The 17,955-nt window shown below is 43.7% G+C and overlaps 1 protein-coding gene and 1 long non-coding RNA gene across 10 annotated transcripts in view; one reads left to right on the plus strand and one right to left on the minus strand.

Annotated features, from left to right (window-relative positions):
- IMMP2L (inner mitochondrial membrane peptidase subunit 2) overlaps positions 1-17,955 on the plus strand; it is a 753,382-nt gene that overhangs the window by 527,568 nt on the left and 207,859 nt on the right. The window lies entirely within an intron of this gene.
- LOC128326123 (uncharacterized) lies at positions 14,086-17,320 on the minus strand. The gene is made up of 2 exons (XR_008307856.1): positions 17,098-17,320; positions 14,086-14,410 (listed from the first exon to the last, which is right to left on the minus strand). It is a non-coding gene; the product is annotated as an uncharacterized LOC128326123 (long non-coding RNA).

A 17,955-nucleotide genomic window follows, 5' to 3' on the forward strand; every position in this document is an offset into this window, starting at 1 on the left:
TTTACCATTGCCTCCTCCCGCGCAGTATGAGATAATGCCTTTCAGCCTCTTCCTATATTGCTGCTGCCCGATATAGGTGTTTCTCATAATCAAGTCATTTCCCTGCTGTGCCATTAGGTGGCTAAGGTAAAGATACCTATTGGGTAATATATAAAGAAATGAGTCAGTATAAATATTTGCCCAGTGCATAAATTGCATTCCAAACACTTAATACATTCTTTGGAGAAAACTCCTGGCACTGTCAAGCAATAGGGATTATGCGCTTGCCATCACGGTTTAATAGTCCTGTGCAGTTCATTTCAAGAGTAACATGTTGTCCAAGTGACTGCCACATAAAAATAAAAAGCAGAGAATGTGATACCAGTTTTATTAATGTAGGAGCTTGTTTGTCTTGCTAATGGTGTCTCTAGATGTGGTAAGCAACCAGGGGCATAACGAGGGTGGGGCAGGCAAGGCAGTGCCCTGGGCGCCATTGCAGAGGTGCACAAAGTGCCTGCAATGCCCTGCCCCCACCCCAACTGTGTTCAGAGAGGCACCCCTCTGCCTCCTCCCAGCGAGCACTTGCCGTTTATTTCAGGCAGCGTTTGCAGCCTGAAAGCATTTATTCCCCTTTCTCTCCCTCCAGATAGGGAGAGAAAGGAAGAATAGATGCTTTCAGGCAGCAAGCACTGCCTGAAATGAGCCGAAGAGCTTGCTCAGGCTCTCTGGAGCTTGAGGCCATGCCCCCTTTGACATCACATGCAAAGGGGCGTGGCCTCAAGCTCTGAAAAGCCTGAGCAAGCTCTTCGACATCATTTCAGACAGTACTTGTTGCCTGAAGCATCTATTCTTCCTTTATCCCCCTCTCTGGAGAAGGAAATGAATTGTAAGTGCTCACTGGGTGGTGGGGGGAGCACAAGGGGTTGACTGTCTGTCTGTACTCCGAGTTGCAAACATGTTAGAAAGGGAGAAGCTGTATTTTAAAGCAGCAGTTGCTCCATAAATGGCTGTTGAATGCTGCTCCTTTTATTTTTGCTAGAGCCAGACCCAAAGAGAAGAATTTGCAAAACTGAAAAGAGCAAACCATCCTAAATATATATGGTGGGAGATTGTAAGCGAGATCTGCAGAATATGTGCTCCCATTTGGCCATTTCCTTGCATGGAAATCTGCCCACAATGAGCAAATTTTGAGGTTGTTTCAAGTTGTCTTATTTAAGCCTAGCAAGGGCATGGCACTGTTTTAATAGCTTCAAACAATTGTGTGTTTGTGTGTTTGTGTGTAGCAGAGGGGAGGGAGGGAAGTGGGATGGAATGGTAAATAACTGAATGTCCAGTCTTTGAGGAATCAAGTTCTGATCATTCATTCATTCATTCAGTTTCTATACCACCCTTCCAAAAATGGCTCAGGGCGGTTTACACAGAGATAATAAATAAATAAGATGGATCCCTGTCCCAAAAGTGCTCACAATCTAAACAGAAACATCAGATAGACACCAGCAATCAGTCACTGGAGGTACTGTGCTGGGGGTGGAGAGGGCCAGTTACTCGCCCCCTGCTAAATAAAGAAAATCACCACATTAAAAAGGTGCTTCTTTGCCCAGTTAGCAGGGGTTAAAGCAAGCAAAAAACAGGCAGCTGATGTCGTCCATATTAGGAACAATGGTGACCATGATTATACCATTCCTTTGTGACCTCCTACAAAATGGTGATTCCGTCATGGATTTTAGTTTTAATTGCTCTCTTTGTCAACTAAGGCAGTGCTTATCTTCTCTAAAATGGCCCTCTTATAGCTTTCTTAATTTTGAAATTGTAACATAAAACAAAGCATAAATGCATGAACAAAACAAAAAATAAGCATCATGACTCAATATACATGTATCAGAAGTAAAACAATGATGTACCAGAACAAGTGGGGGGAGCATACTGGAGGTTTCAGACTCAGTTGTTAAAATCAGACCTAGAGCCAACTAAGAATAAACTGTAGACCCTCCAAAGGAAACTTTGTCAAGTATTTGGGGGTATGCTTGTAGTGAGATGTGCTTGTAACACTCTATTCTGCAAAAGCCCAGCCTTCCACTGTTTTAAAAGCCAAGAGGGTGTTTGCTCTTTTGGTTAAACATATATATTCAATTAACATAATTGCATGATGATCTGCTATACTAGTTTAAAATGTTTGGATGGGGCGGGGGATGCAATTTCAGTGCTTGCCCTGGGCGCCATTTTCCCTAGTTACACCCCTGTAGCAACTACCATTTTAAGCTTCATATTGAGTTGTTTGGTGAACTAAGTGAAATCTGATAAAATGTTGCTGATGTATATTGTAATGGATTGGAATTAGTTTAATTATATGGTTGTGTAAATTTGAGCTGACATGGACTGTATTCTTGCAGAAGCAAAGTAAGAGAAAGAAAGAACAGTTTCAAGTATGCAAGACACAGACCACTTGGACTCATAGTTGAAAGGAACTTGGTCATCTAGTCCACTCCCTTACTCAGTGCAAGAAACTCTAGCATCCTTGACAGATAGCTGTTCAGCTTCTGTTTGAAAACATCCAGCGGAGGGAAGCCCAACACTGCACAAGGCAAATTTTACACTATCTGACAGCTCTTATATTAGGATGTCTTCCTAATGTCTAGCCTAAATCTGCTTTCTTTTAATTTTAACCCTTTAGTTCTAGTCCTGTCCCCAAGAGCAACAGAGATCTCTTTCTTCTGTGTGACAACCCTTCAGATATTTTAAGATGGCTATCATAGTGTGGAAAAGAGAAGATTCTTCTCCAGCTTAAACATACCCAGATTCTTCAACAATTCTAGGATTCCTTCCCATTTTTGTTGCTCCTCTCTGAACCTGTTACAGACACAGTATTCCAAGTGAGATTTGACCAGTGCAGAATAGAGCGGAACAATGGCTTCTTATGATCTGGAACCTATGCTTCTGTTAACGCAGCCTAAAATTGAATTCACCGTTTTAGCAGCTGCATCACACTCCTTGCTCATGTTCACCTTGTTCTCCGTGAAAACACCCAGGTCCCTTTCAAATGGGCAGCTCTTACCAATCTTATGATTGTGCATTTGGTTATTCTTACCAAAATGCAGAATTTTGCATTTGTCTGTTGGCTTTGGAGGATGATATTGAATATTCAATATCAATGTTTTGTTGACTTTGACCCAATATTCAAGCCTGTCCAGATCAGACTGAATAAAATCAAGATGTTTTCTAAGGTGTTGGCTATCTACCCCACTCCACACACCAAACTTGGTGTCAGCTGCAGATCTGATAAGCATCCTTTCAACTTCCTCCTCTAAGTCACGTATGGAAATGTTGAACAATAGAGGTGTGCACGGAACCGCAGAGCTGCAGTCTAGCACTGGGGTGGGGGTTCCTTTAAGGGTGGGGGGAGGGTGTACTTACCCCTCCCACTGCTTTCTCCCCTCCTGCGCACGTATTTTAGTCAACAATTGGGGCAGCAGGATACTTCCCTGCCGCCCCTTCCCCCGCTCGGCTGCAAAAGGCTTCAGGAAGCCTTTTGCATGCGCGTGTGGCTGCACACACATCACAGAGATGTGACGTGCGCACGTGTAAAAGGCTTCCTGAAGCCTTTTGCAGCCAAGTGGGGGAAGGGGCGGCAGGGAGGTATCCTGCCACACCAATTGTTGACTAAAATACGTGCGCAGGAGGGTGGAAAGCATCGGGAGGGGTAACTACACCCTCCCCCGCCCTTAAAGGAACTCCCAACCCAGTCTGCCCGAACCCCGAACCGCCCATGTCTGGACCGGTCCAGAGGCCTGTAGAATGGCCTCCAGACCGGTCTGTGCATATCACTATTGAACAGTACAGGAGCAGTCTACTTCATTCCTCTTTCTAGAGGATGTGAAGCCATTCAGGTGTTTAGGCAATTGGGGGCAAGGTTCCCTGGGCCATCGGGGTAAGAAGGCGACCATGGCACCCTGGCCCTTCCCTCGGGATATGCTTTGGCCCCTCCTGGACCCAGCTGTCAGGCATTTATTCGCTGGCTCAGAGCATGAGGTCATCCCTCTTCTGCTCAGCCGGCATTTCTTTCAAGCCTCCTTTCCATGAAGCACCATCTGGGAAGGATTGGGTCTCAGTGCATCTTCTCCTGATGTTGACCATGCCCCCTGCATCTAATGTTGGCCCAGGGGTGTGGTTACCCATTTCAATGAGGTATGGGCCACTGGTGGGATCTTTGTTCCATGTCCACAGGCAAGCTTTCTATGCCCCTGGAGTCATTCAATAAGTAGTCCCTAGGTGTGGTTGTTCAGCCAGCTGTGGATCTACATTAAATGACAAAAGCAGTAAGTTAGCTTACCAGTATTTTATTTCTAACTAAGAAAGGCCTGTGTTATAAAACTGGTTGGAACTGTGATTGAGACATCTATCTATCTATCTATCTATCTATCTATCTATCTATCTATCTATCTATCTATCTATCTATCTATTTAGGGAAGCAGATGTCAAGGGTCAATCTCAGGTACATTTTAGTATAAAGATCTGACTGATTGTGAGATGCATGGCATGTAGTGATTTGCAAGGATTATACCTTTATTCAGGTTTGCAGACATGCAAATATTTCTTTTAGTCTTCAGAAGCCTGGAAAATATAACATTAATTGGTGCACCTTACACATTCTTACATCATTCACAGCTTGAAAATGGTCTCATCCGCCTTTTGAATTGCAGCATGAAAAGCAGCATAACTGGACAGTCTTGGCACTGTGATTTTTTTTTTGGGGGGGGGAGGGGTTGGTGGCTGTACTTATCTCTAGGACTAGGATGTGTTCTGTATAGAAGAGGGGAGAGTTTGCCAAGGAAACCACTGGGCTCTGGCATGCCTCATAGCAGTGATGCCACCAGACTGCAGAAAACCCTGGATTGCTCAGTCCTACATATGCATTACTAAGGTTCCCATGATGCTTTACAATTCTAGATGTGGTCCTTTCATAAATTATGTTTAGACTTTTTTTTTTAATGTAAGCAGGCTCAATTATCTCTCTTTTGCTTCTTCACACTGTGGTGCTGCACTAGAAAGCCTTGCTTGAATTACAAGAACAAACAGGTGTAATTGGCCAGGTCTTAAGGTGACCAAAGGTGTGTTTACACGACGTTTGTCATCTTGATGACAATTACACGACGTTTGCCAATTACACGACGTTTGTCATCTTGAACAATTAACCTCAAGTGGGTTTATCTTTAAACACTCCCTTTTATCCTTATATGCATAATCCTCATCTTGATTTAAAAAACTAGATCGTTGGTAATACAGGGGTGGTTTTTTGGTGAAATAAATAACAAGCCACTACAACTGAGTGCTTTTAAGTAAATTGTAATTAATTGTATGTGCAAATGCATCGACTGGGCTTGGCTTTGCAATTAGAGAACTAATTATGTTGAAAATGGCATTGCATGCTTAAATAGATTCTGAGGCCTCCAGCCTATCCAGTGCATTCTTGCTTGGTAGTTCAGCATGTGGTTGTCACTTTACAGCTTGGTCAACTGTTTAAACAAATACATGGCCAATTTACCATGCAGTAGTAATTTTCACATGGTTTGAAACCCCTTTCTGTAACAATAAATCTAAAGACAACATGGCTGATATAAGAACATGCCAGTCAATGTAATAGGAAGCAGTGTATATGCAGACGTTCTCACAGCTATCACGATTGTCATTTTCCATGCCCTTCTTTTGGCCTATCATCCTGCTTGATGGAATTCCTTTGTAAGGCTTCTGTATAATCTAGATCCATGGTGTCTTCTTTTAGCAGATGTGTGGCACCGACAGTTACATTATTTATGGCAAATCCGCTCTCGATATGGTGACTCATCCCCAAACTCTCTGCTACATACAGCATACTGCTTGTCTTGAGTCTTCTGCTTTTCTGGCATTACACTGCTTCCTCTTCTTTGATTTACTAGAATAAGATTTGAACTAGTATCCCTCTAACTGACTCAGGTCCCTTCTTCTCTTCTACTTCAACCACAGCTCTTTGTTCTTTCTTTCATTACCTGGGTACATTGTCCACAGACTTAGAATTTCTAAAAAAGACTCTAATTACAGTTGGAAAGCTGAATCTTTCACCGGTGCCTGGACCTTTGTAAACTAGCCCCATCCTCAGCATGGTCTTCAGTCCAGCATTAGGTCAGCACCATAAACATCTGGGGGAATACTAGGGGGACAGGTCTGGTGGATGCCCATGCTCAGCATCCACCCAGATGCCCATAACTCAGTGGATATTCTGTATGGCCTGTCTCTTATCAGGGCCTGGGGCAGTGGTGGATTAACGAAGAAGCAGAGTTGGCATCTGCCTACAGTGGCAAAATTTGAGGAGCAGCAAATTTTGCCCCTCCTCAAATTTTGCCACTCCTTTCTGTGGGCAGCCGCTGCTGCAGCAAAGGTAGAGTGGACGAAGAGAAAATTTCCCCCTTTTACCTTATTTTTTTAAAAGGCAAACCTTTTTTGTTTAAGGTAAAAGGGCAGCAAAAGCTTTTTTGCCTATGGGCAGCAAAAAGCTTAATCTGCCCCTGGCCTGGGGGAAACAGCTGTAGTCGCAGGGAAGGTACTGCTGGTGTTGGTTGCCTGTGCATGTGCTCTCTTCTATTTTCTGAGGAGCCGACTGAACGAAAAGCAGCAACTGACAGGGTTGGTGACAGTTCACCTAGCCCTGATCACCTAGCCCTGATCCTCTCTGGTTTGCTGATGGGACAGGATTTGGTTTTTTCTCTCTCTCTGTTGCTTAAAATGGCTACTGTGAGATAGAGGGGGCTGCTACCAGCTATAAAAAGATTAGGAGTATAGCAGCAGGTATAATGCTTACGATAAAAGTTTGCCTACAGTTTCTGTTTTACCCATCGCTTCTCAGTCTAAATAGCTGTAAATAAACAAAGAGTGTCAAGAAGGCAAAGACCTTACCTTTTCCAGAGAGAATAGATGCTAGAGATGCCCTAAAACATTCCACTTTTCTGCTAGTGTTTTTTGCTTCTGTAGCACAATCAGTCTACGCAGCATTTTACTGGACTGAATTATTTCCCTTAAAAGCTTACTACAGTTTTAAAATTATAATTAGAAAGCTGATCCTTTGATCAGTTTCCAGAATAATATCCATTTGCTTCCTTTTGCTTTCTTAAGCAGTTACAATTAGAGCACATTACCGTTGATCAAATTGCTGGCAATCATCAGCAGTAAGCTAGAACACATGTACTCATGGGACTACTCATGAGAAAATGTTTCAGAATTATAACCTTAATAGCTATTTGTAAGAGTGGTTTGATTTAGAATGCTAGCATCCTCTTTCTAAAGGAAAATAAAAGCAGGCATTCTAAGATGTCAATATTGGGTTGCCTCCAGAATTTGGGTCATGCAGTGGAGCGTTTCCTTTCCATGAACTGCACCAAAACTGTCCCTTTTCCTGAGTGCCAGGGAGCCCCCCAGAATGGTGGGGATGTTGTGTGGGAGAGTGTAGCAGCATGGGGATACTCATGCTTGGGCAAGCAGAAGTGCCTTCCGTTCATGAAAGAGACCCTCTGGGTTCCAGAAACAGTATTCATTCATTCATTCATTCATTCATTCATTCATTCATTCTTTATACCACCCTTCCTAAAGTGGCTGATGGCAGTTTATATTAAAATAATTTTAAAAACAATTAAAATTTAGGTTTTTTTTAACAAGATTAAAATTAAAACTATATATCATTAGAAGCCAGGCTAAAAAAAAGGGTCTTTAAGGCTCTCCTGAAGGCCTCCAAGGAAGATAATTCTCTTATATCCATGGGGAGTGTTTTCTACAACCCAGGGATGAAAGAGAAGGCCTGATCCCAGGTTGCCACCAGATGAACTGGTGGCACCCAAAGACAGATCCGGTGATCTTAAGGAGTGGTGGGAATCTTGTAGAGAAAGGTGCTCTCTCAAGTAACTTGGACCTAAGCCATTCAGGGCCTTTGTACTTTGCCAGAAACATATTGGCAGCCAGTTCAACTGTTTAAGAAAAGGCATAATTTGACCTTTCTGAGATACTCTAGAGCAGAGATTCTCAACTTTGGGTCTCCAGATGTTATTGGACTTCAACTCCCATAATCCCCAATCGAAGGCCACTGAGGGTGGGGATTATGGGAGTTGAAGTCCAGTAACATCTGGGGACCCAATGTTGAGAATCCCTGCTCTAGAGACTAATCTGGCTGCCACATTTTGAACTAACTGAAGTTTCTGAACTACGTACAAAAGAAGCCCTACTTAGAGCACATTGCAGTAGTTGAACCTGGAGGTTACCAGGTATTGTTCTGTAGTCCTTGGATAGATTAAAGTAACAGTTTAGGTAGACATTTAAATATACACATATATACAGGAGGCCCTCATTGTCCACTGTTTTGGTAATTGTGGTTTCACACATCCGCAGTTGGGCAATATAGACCCAAACTCATTATTCATGGCACATGGTGTCGTGTATCTGTAGTTTTTAGGGACATGGTTTTGCCCTTTAATAGTCATGCTCTTGCTGTGCATGCCTATAGGTTGAGAGAGGAGTTTGGAAGAGTTTGGTGGAGTGTTTTGGTATGTCCCCCCACCCCATTTTCAAGCTTTTAAAAGGCATTTTGGATAGCCTTTGTCAGCTTTTGGTATCCTTAAGGAGCCATTAGAGCCTCTGGAAGCCATTCCTCTGGAGCCTTTTGAAGCTTTTTGAAGCCATTCCTGTGGAGCAAACCTTTGAGAATCCTACAGATACAGTGCCAACTTATACATGAGCATTCTTGACTTTACAGACCGGGGAGGGGGGGGCATTTCTGGAGGAAGTGGAGTGTGGAAGAGTTGAAGTGACCAAGATACAGTGCTGTGCTTCTTCCTTATTTCTGCTTTTACCCTTCGTTTGGTGATTTCTTTGGGTCATTTTACTGGGCTCGGGAGCCTAACCCCACAATTCCCATAGACTTAAGGTTTCATTATTTGCAGCTTTGTCACCCATGGTTATATGCCAGAATGGAACTCCCAGGAATGACATAGGCCTCCTGTATATTATAATTTTTAGCATTAGTATAGCACTTCTAAGTACAAAACATACTTCATATGAAATGGCTGACATTTTCTTCAGTGTAGTGTAGCAGTTCTGTACCGCTTCAGGGATGTAATAAGCTTTACCGCCCCAGTGGTATAATAAGGGGTCTGTGTACAAGAACTGAACATGGGCCCCATTGGCAGGGGTGAAGAAATGTGGGCTCAGTTCACCAGCTGGAAAAAAACTTTACTAGTCATCTGATTCCTTGAGCTATGGCAGTACACTAAATAAATAGTGAATAAAAGGCCTCCCACAGAGCTGCAGATACAAGGTTTTGCATGGGCAATCCTGACACTGAATGTACTACTTTTTACTCCAGAATATGCTTATCTGTTCATGTGTTATGGAAAAGAAAGAACAAAGAAAATAAAAAATTGGCAGGTTTGGAAGAATAGGTGATCGGGGCTAAGAGTGTAGCTGGCTTTTGCACAAGGATAAGCCCCAGCACCCTTTGAAAGGAATTAACTATTTGACAGGGCTATTAGTTTTTCTCCCTTTCCTCCAAACTCTCTCCCAATGTCACAGAGCACAGAGTGTGCCTATAGATGCTGACCATCAGCTTGAGGGAGGAGTTCATGCAGCAGCCCTCTGTAAATAACACCAGCCAGATCTCAAGTTGCAAAACAAGCCTTCTGCTGGGGAAGAGAGGAGCTGGGATTCTCCTGCTGTTTCAGAGGTTGCTAATCTAGTCACATGTTTTGGAAAAGAAAGAAGGAAGGAAGGAAGGAAGGAAGAACAAAAGTAGTCATCTTTGGAAAAACAGGAAGCAAGAGAAGTCATTATGAGAGAGCTTACTATGAACGCACTGGGCACTTCATTCTCTCCCCCCCCGCCCAACTTAAAAAGAAAGTAAGGAAATGGAAACAGACCGCAAAGAGCTCTCCTTCATGAAAAATAGTGGAGTTGTTTTCAGCTGCTGTTTCATGAACACTGGTGCAGCTTTGGGTGCCTGGACCAGCCCCACCATGAGGGCCCCCCGCTGTGAGGCCCCCTTGCCTTTTGTGGGGGCTCCTGTCACCACCCCGTGCATGACCCACCACCATGACCTACCACACTGAACCACCAAAATTTACTAATTTTAGCTGCCGACGTTCATTGCCAGGGGATGGGGTGGGGGCATGAGCCGAGCAGGCCACCCTGCCACCCTGTGGTGGGAGAAGTGGCTGCTGCGTCCCCCGCCCCCCACGACTGGCCCAGCAGCCCTTGAAAAACTGTGAGGCGCTCCAGCGTGCCAGAGCAGTTCAACACCTTGCAGTTTTCAAGGGCCACTGGGCCAGATGTGCAGGCCAATGGCTGCTCTCCTCACCACTGCTTCCACGAGGCAAGGGGAGGCCTGCTTGGCTCACCCTCACCCCTGGTTGTGCACATTGGCGGCTACAATTAGGGTAATTTTTGGTGATTTGACGCAGCGCAGCAGGCATGAGGTGGCAATAGGAGGCCTCCCAGAAGCCCCCCTGGACCTTTGAGGCCACAGACTGGGGCCCCAAGGTCCAGGGCTAAGAACGCCTCTGTTCATAAAGCATTTCAAGCTTGGACACTCTTGCAAAAAAGAAAAAAGGAGGAGGAGGAAGAAACACAAACCCAGAGAAAGCAACTGGACAGACTGGTGTGTGAGTGTGTGGATGGCTAGTCTGTACATCTTTCCCTTGTTTCTCCTATCCTGCCTGGGCATATGTTTCCAGTTCCTCAGAGAAAAAAAGTCCCAACTAATGGAGCAACCCCCTCCTGCTCAAAGCATTGCCCTTCGGCCTTTTCTTCACAGCCAGCAGCAGCAGCAGCAGCAAGGGTCAGGGAGAAACGAAGACCATGAAGCTAAATAGCAGACTGCAGGACAATTGTTTTTGTCCCCGCTTCCTGGGCGGGGATGGGAGTGAAGTTTAAAGAGGTGCTGTGCTCCAGATCCAATTTCAAAAGGGCTCCAGCCTCCCACATGTTCCTGAGGGAGCTCGTGCTCTCGAGCCTCAGCCTTTCCACAATTAGCTCCACTTTGCCCTTCTGAAGTTTTGTGAACACACCAAGGCTGAGGGTGCCAAGCCAACATATTTCAAAGGAGAGGATTCACGAATGCCCTTGGAAACTGCGGGCTGCCACTCCTTTTTGCTGGCCAGGGTCAACCTGCCTGTTCTGCTGCCGGGTGGCTAGTCAGTAAAGGAGAAAGAAGTAGCAACCCCCGCCACCAAAACAGGAAAAAAGGGACTTAATATAAAACTTACTGCTGCCTGCCAGAGCCAACACAAAAATAATGCAAGAACTCAGAATGCAAGCACCTGTGCCCCGTCCTTTGAAGAGGGGAGTTTTCTCCAGCTGCTCCTCCTGATGCTTTGCCTGCTCCAGTGTCCCATTAGCTGGAGTAGCTGCTAATCATGGCTATTTTGGCTCTTATTCCTTGAGGATGCCTTTAGTGTTGCCACTCCAAGGAGATCAAAATGGAACGTGGAGGGTGGGGGGTGCTAGACCTCAAACTGTATTGGTACATTATCCGTTAGGATTTTTTCACTTGTCAGGCATCAGCAGATGAGTAGACAAGTGCATTTCCTCAGCCCTGCCCATTGGATAATTTCACCTTAGGGATCAATGGGGAATTCAAAAATATCAATGCCTCCTAAATGGCTGGGCACAATGCCCTGGAATGTCATATGGAGTTCCTACATGGTGGCATTTAATGTGTGGATTTTCAAGGAGATTAGTCAAACTGTTCATTTTTAATGAATTTTTTAAAAGGTTTTAAATCGTTTTTAAAAAATCACTAAATATCAGTGGGTGGACTGATCTCCTGGAACATCCACACATTTAATTGTGCTATAGCACATTTGCAGTGCTATGGCCATTGGGAAATAATGGCTGTAGCATCATGCAAGCGTGTTTGTTCAGTATTAGCTCCAGAGCACTTTTGCACAGTTGTTCTTTTAGATGTCCTATGCTCTTTTAGATGTCTAAAAGAAGATTGTTCTTTTAGAAGTTGACAGAAGCACAGGAGGTGCAGAACTGCCCACGTTATGCTAAAGAACATGTCTGTCATGGTCCTGTCATCCTTATAACAACCTTTTAAGTGGAGTAAATATATTAACCCAGTATTGTAGATCATGGGGGACTGAGGGGTGAGGGAATCGCTTGCTCAGGGCTACCTGTGTGCAAGGACAAGGTGAGATTCAAAGCAATTGATATATAGCTCAGTCTTTAAGTCACTACATAGATGATGATGATGATGATGATGATGATGATGATGATGATTTTATTATGCCATTTTGCAGGATATTGCCAAAAAAGCAACCTAGAACATTTAAAAATAACAAAAAAATAGTAGTAGTATAGTGATTTTGAATATTCAACGTGCTTTACACAGAGCTTATGTTATAGCCTTTGCAACACTTCTGTAGGGCAGGAAAGCATGATGATATGCCCATGTTGTAGATGGGATGCTGAGTTTGAGAAAGAGTGGCTTATTGAAGGCCATCTTCTGACTATGGTAGAGCCTCTGCCATAGTCACAAGATTCATTCAGTCTCCACTTCTCTGCTACTTCTTGAGATCTGATATGTTCTTGTAAATTTGGCATGGAACTTTTTGTGACATCACATTTTCTTTTCAATTTGATTAGCAAAACCAATGGCAGGACATATAAAACAGAAAACTATGAATAAATAAAAGAATGACATGAATATGTAACCTAGAACATTGGACCTGCTTAGAGAAGTTGATTGGGTACTAGTTGTCATATGCAAATACAAAATGTACAAATTAAATTGACTGGCATACATGAACCTGGTAGGATTGATTTCTTCTCCAGCAACATGAGAGGATCATACCTGAATAGACTATTTAGCTACTCCACTCAGGAAACTGTAATGTGGTATTTAGAAATTGGTAGAGTATGATGCTAGGATGAGGCTTGCAGATAAAAGCTAGGTGTGTGAGTTCTTTTAATCACACACAGTAGGAATGGATCAGCTGATGGCTTAATATGTCAGGTTTCCCTGAAATTTGTTTTTGATGCCAGACTAAGCCTAAGTGATTTGATATGAAATAGTCGTACATTTGCAATGGGCTTTTTCTTTTTCTTTTTAGTCTACTTTCCTTAAGGACAGCAAGCTTATGAGATCGCCTGGCATTCTTTGTATGTCTGTGTGTGTGTCCGTGTGTCGTCCCTCCGCCCTACCGCCCAATCAAATTCGCAATGCCTGGAGCAATATAAACCAAATTGTGTACAGTTGTAGGGATACATAGGGACACCTCTATGGCATAGTTTGTGATGATCATATCCACCCCGATTCAAGACATGTAAACATTTGAGACGCAAGTGGGCTAACTTGTGAACTGCCTAATCAATTTGAATCAAATTTGCTATAGATGTAGGGAGGATCACACAGGGGCTGCTCAATGACATAGATTGTGATTCACCCCAGTTAGAGATGGTGGATGTTTCAGGCTGAAGTGGGCTAACTTGTGAGGCTGGTAATGATCAATCAAGATTATAATGAAAGGAAAGTAGGCAGATTAGTTCTTAACAGAACTTGCTTTTGGTTTGGGGGTTGCTTTTTTTGCTAAAGAACAACAATTTCTCATCCCTGCTAATATGGTTTCCAGATTATGCTGGTTCTGTTCTATTTATTATGTGCAAAATCTGCAGAAGTAATTGTATTTCCATACCCAGATAATTGTACGGAAATACAATTATCTTCAGAAGTAATTGTATTTCTGTACCATTTCCTTAGAAAAATCTAAGTATATATTTTCATTTTGTCTGATTCTGTTCTCACTGATGGTTCATCAATAGGGCCAAAGACTCATTTCTGACAGACATGTTTGGTCTACCTTTCTTTGTGCTTTTTCATTTGTGCCCACAATTCATCATGGAGTGTGTAGTTTTAAGAATATACAATATAAACACTTCCATTTCTTACATCATGTTGGTACAATTCCAAGACATAGTTTGGTGTGAAGGAATTAAAAGATGTAAGAACAAAACTGCTGTGGAAGTGAAGATGTTTCTGTTAGTACTCTATTCTTAAAACTGGGATACAACCATAAATAAAGAAGACAACCACGGCCATTAACATGAACAGTGAATATTTTTGACTCAGGAGTACAGTATTGTTATGAATTAACTGGAAATGTTGCAGATGCCAATATGGCTGCAGAATTTTCAGAGCCAGATTCAGAAATGATTGGCTCTAGACCACAGATGTTCATATCAATCTTTAGCTGGCACTCATTTTCTCTTCTCCTGTAAATCATGCCGAGAAGAAAATGGTTCCAAACATTCCTAATCAATGAAGTATCAGAGCCAGCTCTCAGACCTCAGGAATTCATAGATAGAGCTTCTGTTTTGAAGCATGCCACCCAGGCACGTTTGGTGCAATCCTTGGACAGTGAATCTGAGGCAGAAGGGCAGAAAAGAGATGGCCCTGAATGAGTCCTTTCCCTTCTTTAATGTAGCAGTAGACTAGAAGTAATATATAATGGCAGCAATATTATGTATTCTGGATCTTATGAAAACATATATGGTTTCATAATGCAAGGTTGCTTCTGTCGGCCTAGTCCCCTCTTCTTTAACACTCCACAACTTGATAAAGGCCCCTGTACGGCCAGCCACCTAATGGCACAGTGGGGACATGACTTGATTAGGAAGCCAGAGCTTGCTGGTTCAAATCCCTGCTGGTATGCTTCCCAGACTATGGGAAACACCTATATTGGGCAGCAGCGATATAGGAAGATGCTGAAAGGCATGATCTCATAGTACACGGGAGGAGGCAATGGTAAGCTGTGTTCTACCAAAGACAACCACAGGGCTCTGTGTTCGCCAGGAGTCAACATTGACTCGATGACACACTTTACCTTTTCACCACCTACAGGATGGTGTGCTTCATGGCTCTCTTACACTTCATGGCTGTAATCCTGCTCTGACGTCATTTTAAGAGGCTTAGCCATCACTTTGCTCGCTCAAGATTGTTAGTATGACATTAATTCTTTTTCATCCATGTTTTAGGGATTTATTTATTTAAACATATTCTGTTTCCCCCCCCCCTCTCCATTAACTATGGCACAAAGTGGCTTGGAATATAAAACAGAGAAATGATCAATATCAAAACAAAACAACATAAAATAAACCAACCAATTAAACAAATCGGTAAAATAACATTAAACATACAGTGATGCAACAGAAAGGCAGCTGTGTCCAGCAGAGCCCTCATCCTAAATGAAAGCCTGATCGAAGAGCCAGGTTTTCTCTTGTTATTGGAAGAAGAGTGAGGTAGGGGCTGAATATGGCTCTAGTGAGAGGGAGTTTCAGATTGCTGGGGCAGATTTCAGATTTTTTTTTTCCCCAAAGAAAATTTTGAATGACTCATTTGAATGATTTGTGCAGTTCTCATTGTGTCATCTCTGTATTTATCTAATTCACAACATATGAATTTGTTTGTTTATTATAGAGCTTTGTTGTCTGTCACGATGTGCAGAGGTGCCACATGCTGACATGTCTTCTTGAAACAGTTCTTAGTACTTTACAAATGAATATGCTGCTTTAAAAGTAGATGTTTATAACAATTAGACTTTAAAAATCTAACATTGAGCTGCTGAGTAGGTTCTATTGATTTTAATGAGGCTTGGACTAACAATAGTCAAATCAATCTTTATTTCGAACAAATTTAAGAATGGGGGGGGAGAAAAGTATTACAACCAGCTGCTAACAGCCAGCAGCTAACAATAGTGCTGTCACCCTCTTGTATCCACCCCCTAGAAAGCCTCAGATTAGGGAAGTGAGGGGGTTCTGCCACCCTGTTCTTCCTCTAGCCCCTTTTGGGTTTCAACCTTGGCTGCCTGGGCTTTATCTGCAGCTTCTGGGCTTTTCTCTCCCTTGGCCACCTCCTGCAATGCTTTAAACCCTTTCTAGGGATGAGTGAACTGGTTCGGGGGTTCGGGTTCGGGTTAGAACTGAACTCCTCTTCCAGTCTGGCCGGACCAAACCGAACCCCACTCCCCAGTCTGCGAATTTTTTTTAATTAAAAAAATATTTTTTTTATCTGTAGCCCCTTCGGGGGGCTTCCTAAAGGCCACGGGGTGTGTGTGTCTGCAAAGGTTCCCCTTCTCCACCGGAAGTCACCGCCGCAGCCCACAAAGCTGGCCATTTTGGAGGTTGCTGCACATGCTCAAATGGCCTCTGCAAAGCCTGGCAAGGCCTAGGGCCTCGCAGGGACCATTTGAGCATGCGTGGTGGCCATTTTTTCAAAAAATGTTTTAAAAGACCACCGAAAACAAAATGGCCACTGCACATGCTCAAATGGCCTCTGTGAGTCCTGGCATGTCCTAGAGCCTCACAGAGGACATTTGAGCATGTGTGGTGGTTATTTTGTATTCAACAGCCATTTAAAAAAAATATTTTTAAAAATGGCTGCTGCGCATGCTCAAATGGTCTCTGTGAGGCCTGGCATGTCATAGGGCCTTGCAGAGGCCATCTGAGCATGCATGGTGGCCATTTTGTTTTTGGTGGCCATTTTTTTAAAAAAATAATTTTTAAAAAGTCCACCGCACATGCTCAAGTGGTCCCTGCAAGGCCCTGGGCCTTGCCAGGCCTTGCAGAGGTCATTTGAGCATGTGTGGCAGCCTCCAAAATGGCTGTTGTGCCAATTTTTGCAAGCCCTAAAGGGGCAAAAATCAGCCTGGGGAGGACTGCAGCAGGGGGAGGGGGAACCTTTGCAAAGGTTTAGGAAGCCCCATGAAGTGGCTACAGGGGAGTTGTAAATTAAAAAACCCCACAAAATACCCTCTGGACTGGACCGAAATGGGGGCGTTTAGGGGGGTGCCGGACTGAACTGGGCTTGTCTGGTTCGGGTGCAGTTTGCACCTGAACCAAACTGGGCCAGCTGGTTCTGTGTACACCCCTAATCCTTTCTTGCCTAGCTCTTCTCCACCTGTTATGCCCGTCCTTCCTCTAATCCAGGCCTGCTCAACCTTGCCCCCCCCAGCTGTTTTTGGACTACAACTCCCAATAGCCAGGGATTATGGGAGTTGTAGGCCCAGATCTGCATGAGGGCCAAATTTGAGCAGCCCTGCTCTAGTCTCTCACCATTTCCATCTGCCGTTCACCCGCTGTTGCCTTCTCTCTCTGTCTGTCATTCCGTCTCTTGTCTATAGAGTGTGCTCTCTCTTTTGTATTGCTCTCTCTTCTCTGCCCCTTTCTCTGTCTCCTCTCAACTGGCACTTTCAACATGCCGCCTGTGTAGCATGTTACAGCTGCCGTGTAGTCAGCCCCCCCAACCCCTCTGATTAGCCAGCTGGCAGCTTCTGCTGCCGATGAGGTAAGGTTCCAATCAGGAGGTGTGGGGGAAGTGCCCTCAGTCAGGACCGGGACATCCCGACAAGTAGCCTTTAAAATTTATTCTATGTTCGTAGTTAATACTCCACTACTAGACACACAGTGACAAAGCAGCTTGCAAAACAGACAAGTTAGAATTACTGTGTAATATTGCTGTACTGTCTGAGGAGGACAAAGATGAAATTGCAGGCCTTTTGTGCTAGTACCATTTCATCATCATCATTCAACAGCTTGCGTTTTGTGCTAGAGTGATTTTTACTTCACTGTTTTTGGACATATGCAGAAAACAAATAGCTTTTGTTCTCTTGGCCTACAATGGCATGTTATCCATTTGTCTTTGTTTTTCTTGTGGTCTCGTTCCTTTATTTCATTTTCAGGTTATGAGTCACGTTTATTAAGTGAATGTGCTGTGAGGCACTGCAAGTCTAAGCGGGAGAGAAACAAATGATTCTACCTCCCATTTAGACTGCTTGGAACTTATATTAAAGCCCCGTTCAGACATTCTACATGTGGATGCTGTGTCCACGTATAGTGTCTGTGAGAGTACCCCTGTAAGCCCCACCCTTATGCTGACAAGTTCTTTATCCCACCCCAGCTCTCCAAGACTAT

Source organism: Hemicordylus capensis, chromosome 5 (genome assembly GCF_027244095.1).
Source record: "Hemicordylus capensis ecotype Gifberg chromosome 5, rHemCap1.1.pri, whole genome shotgun sequence".
In the NCBI taxonomy this organism is placed as follows: Eukaryota; Metazoa; Chordata; class Lepidosauria; order Squamata; family Cordylidae; genus Hemicordylus; species Hemicordylus capensis.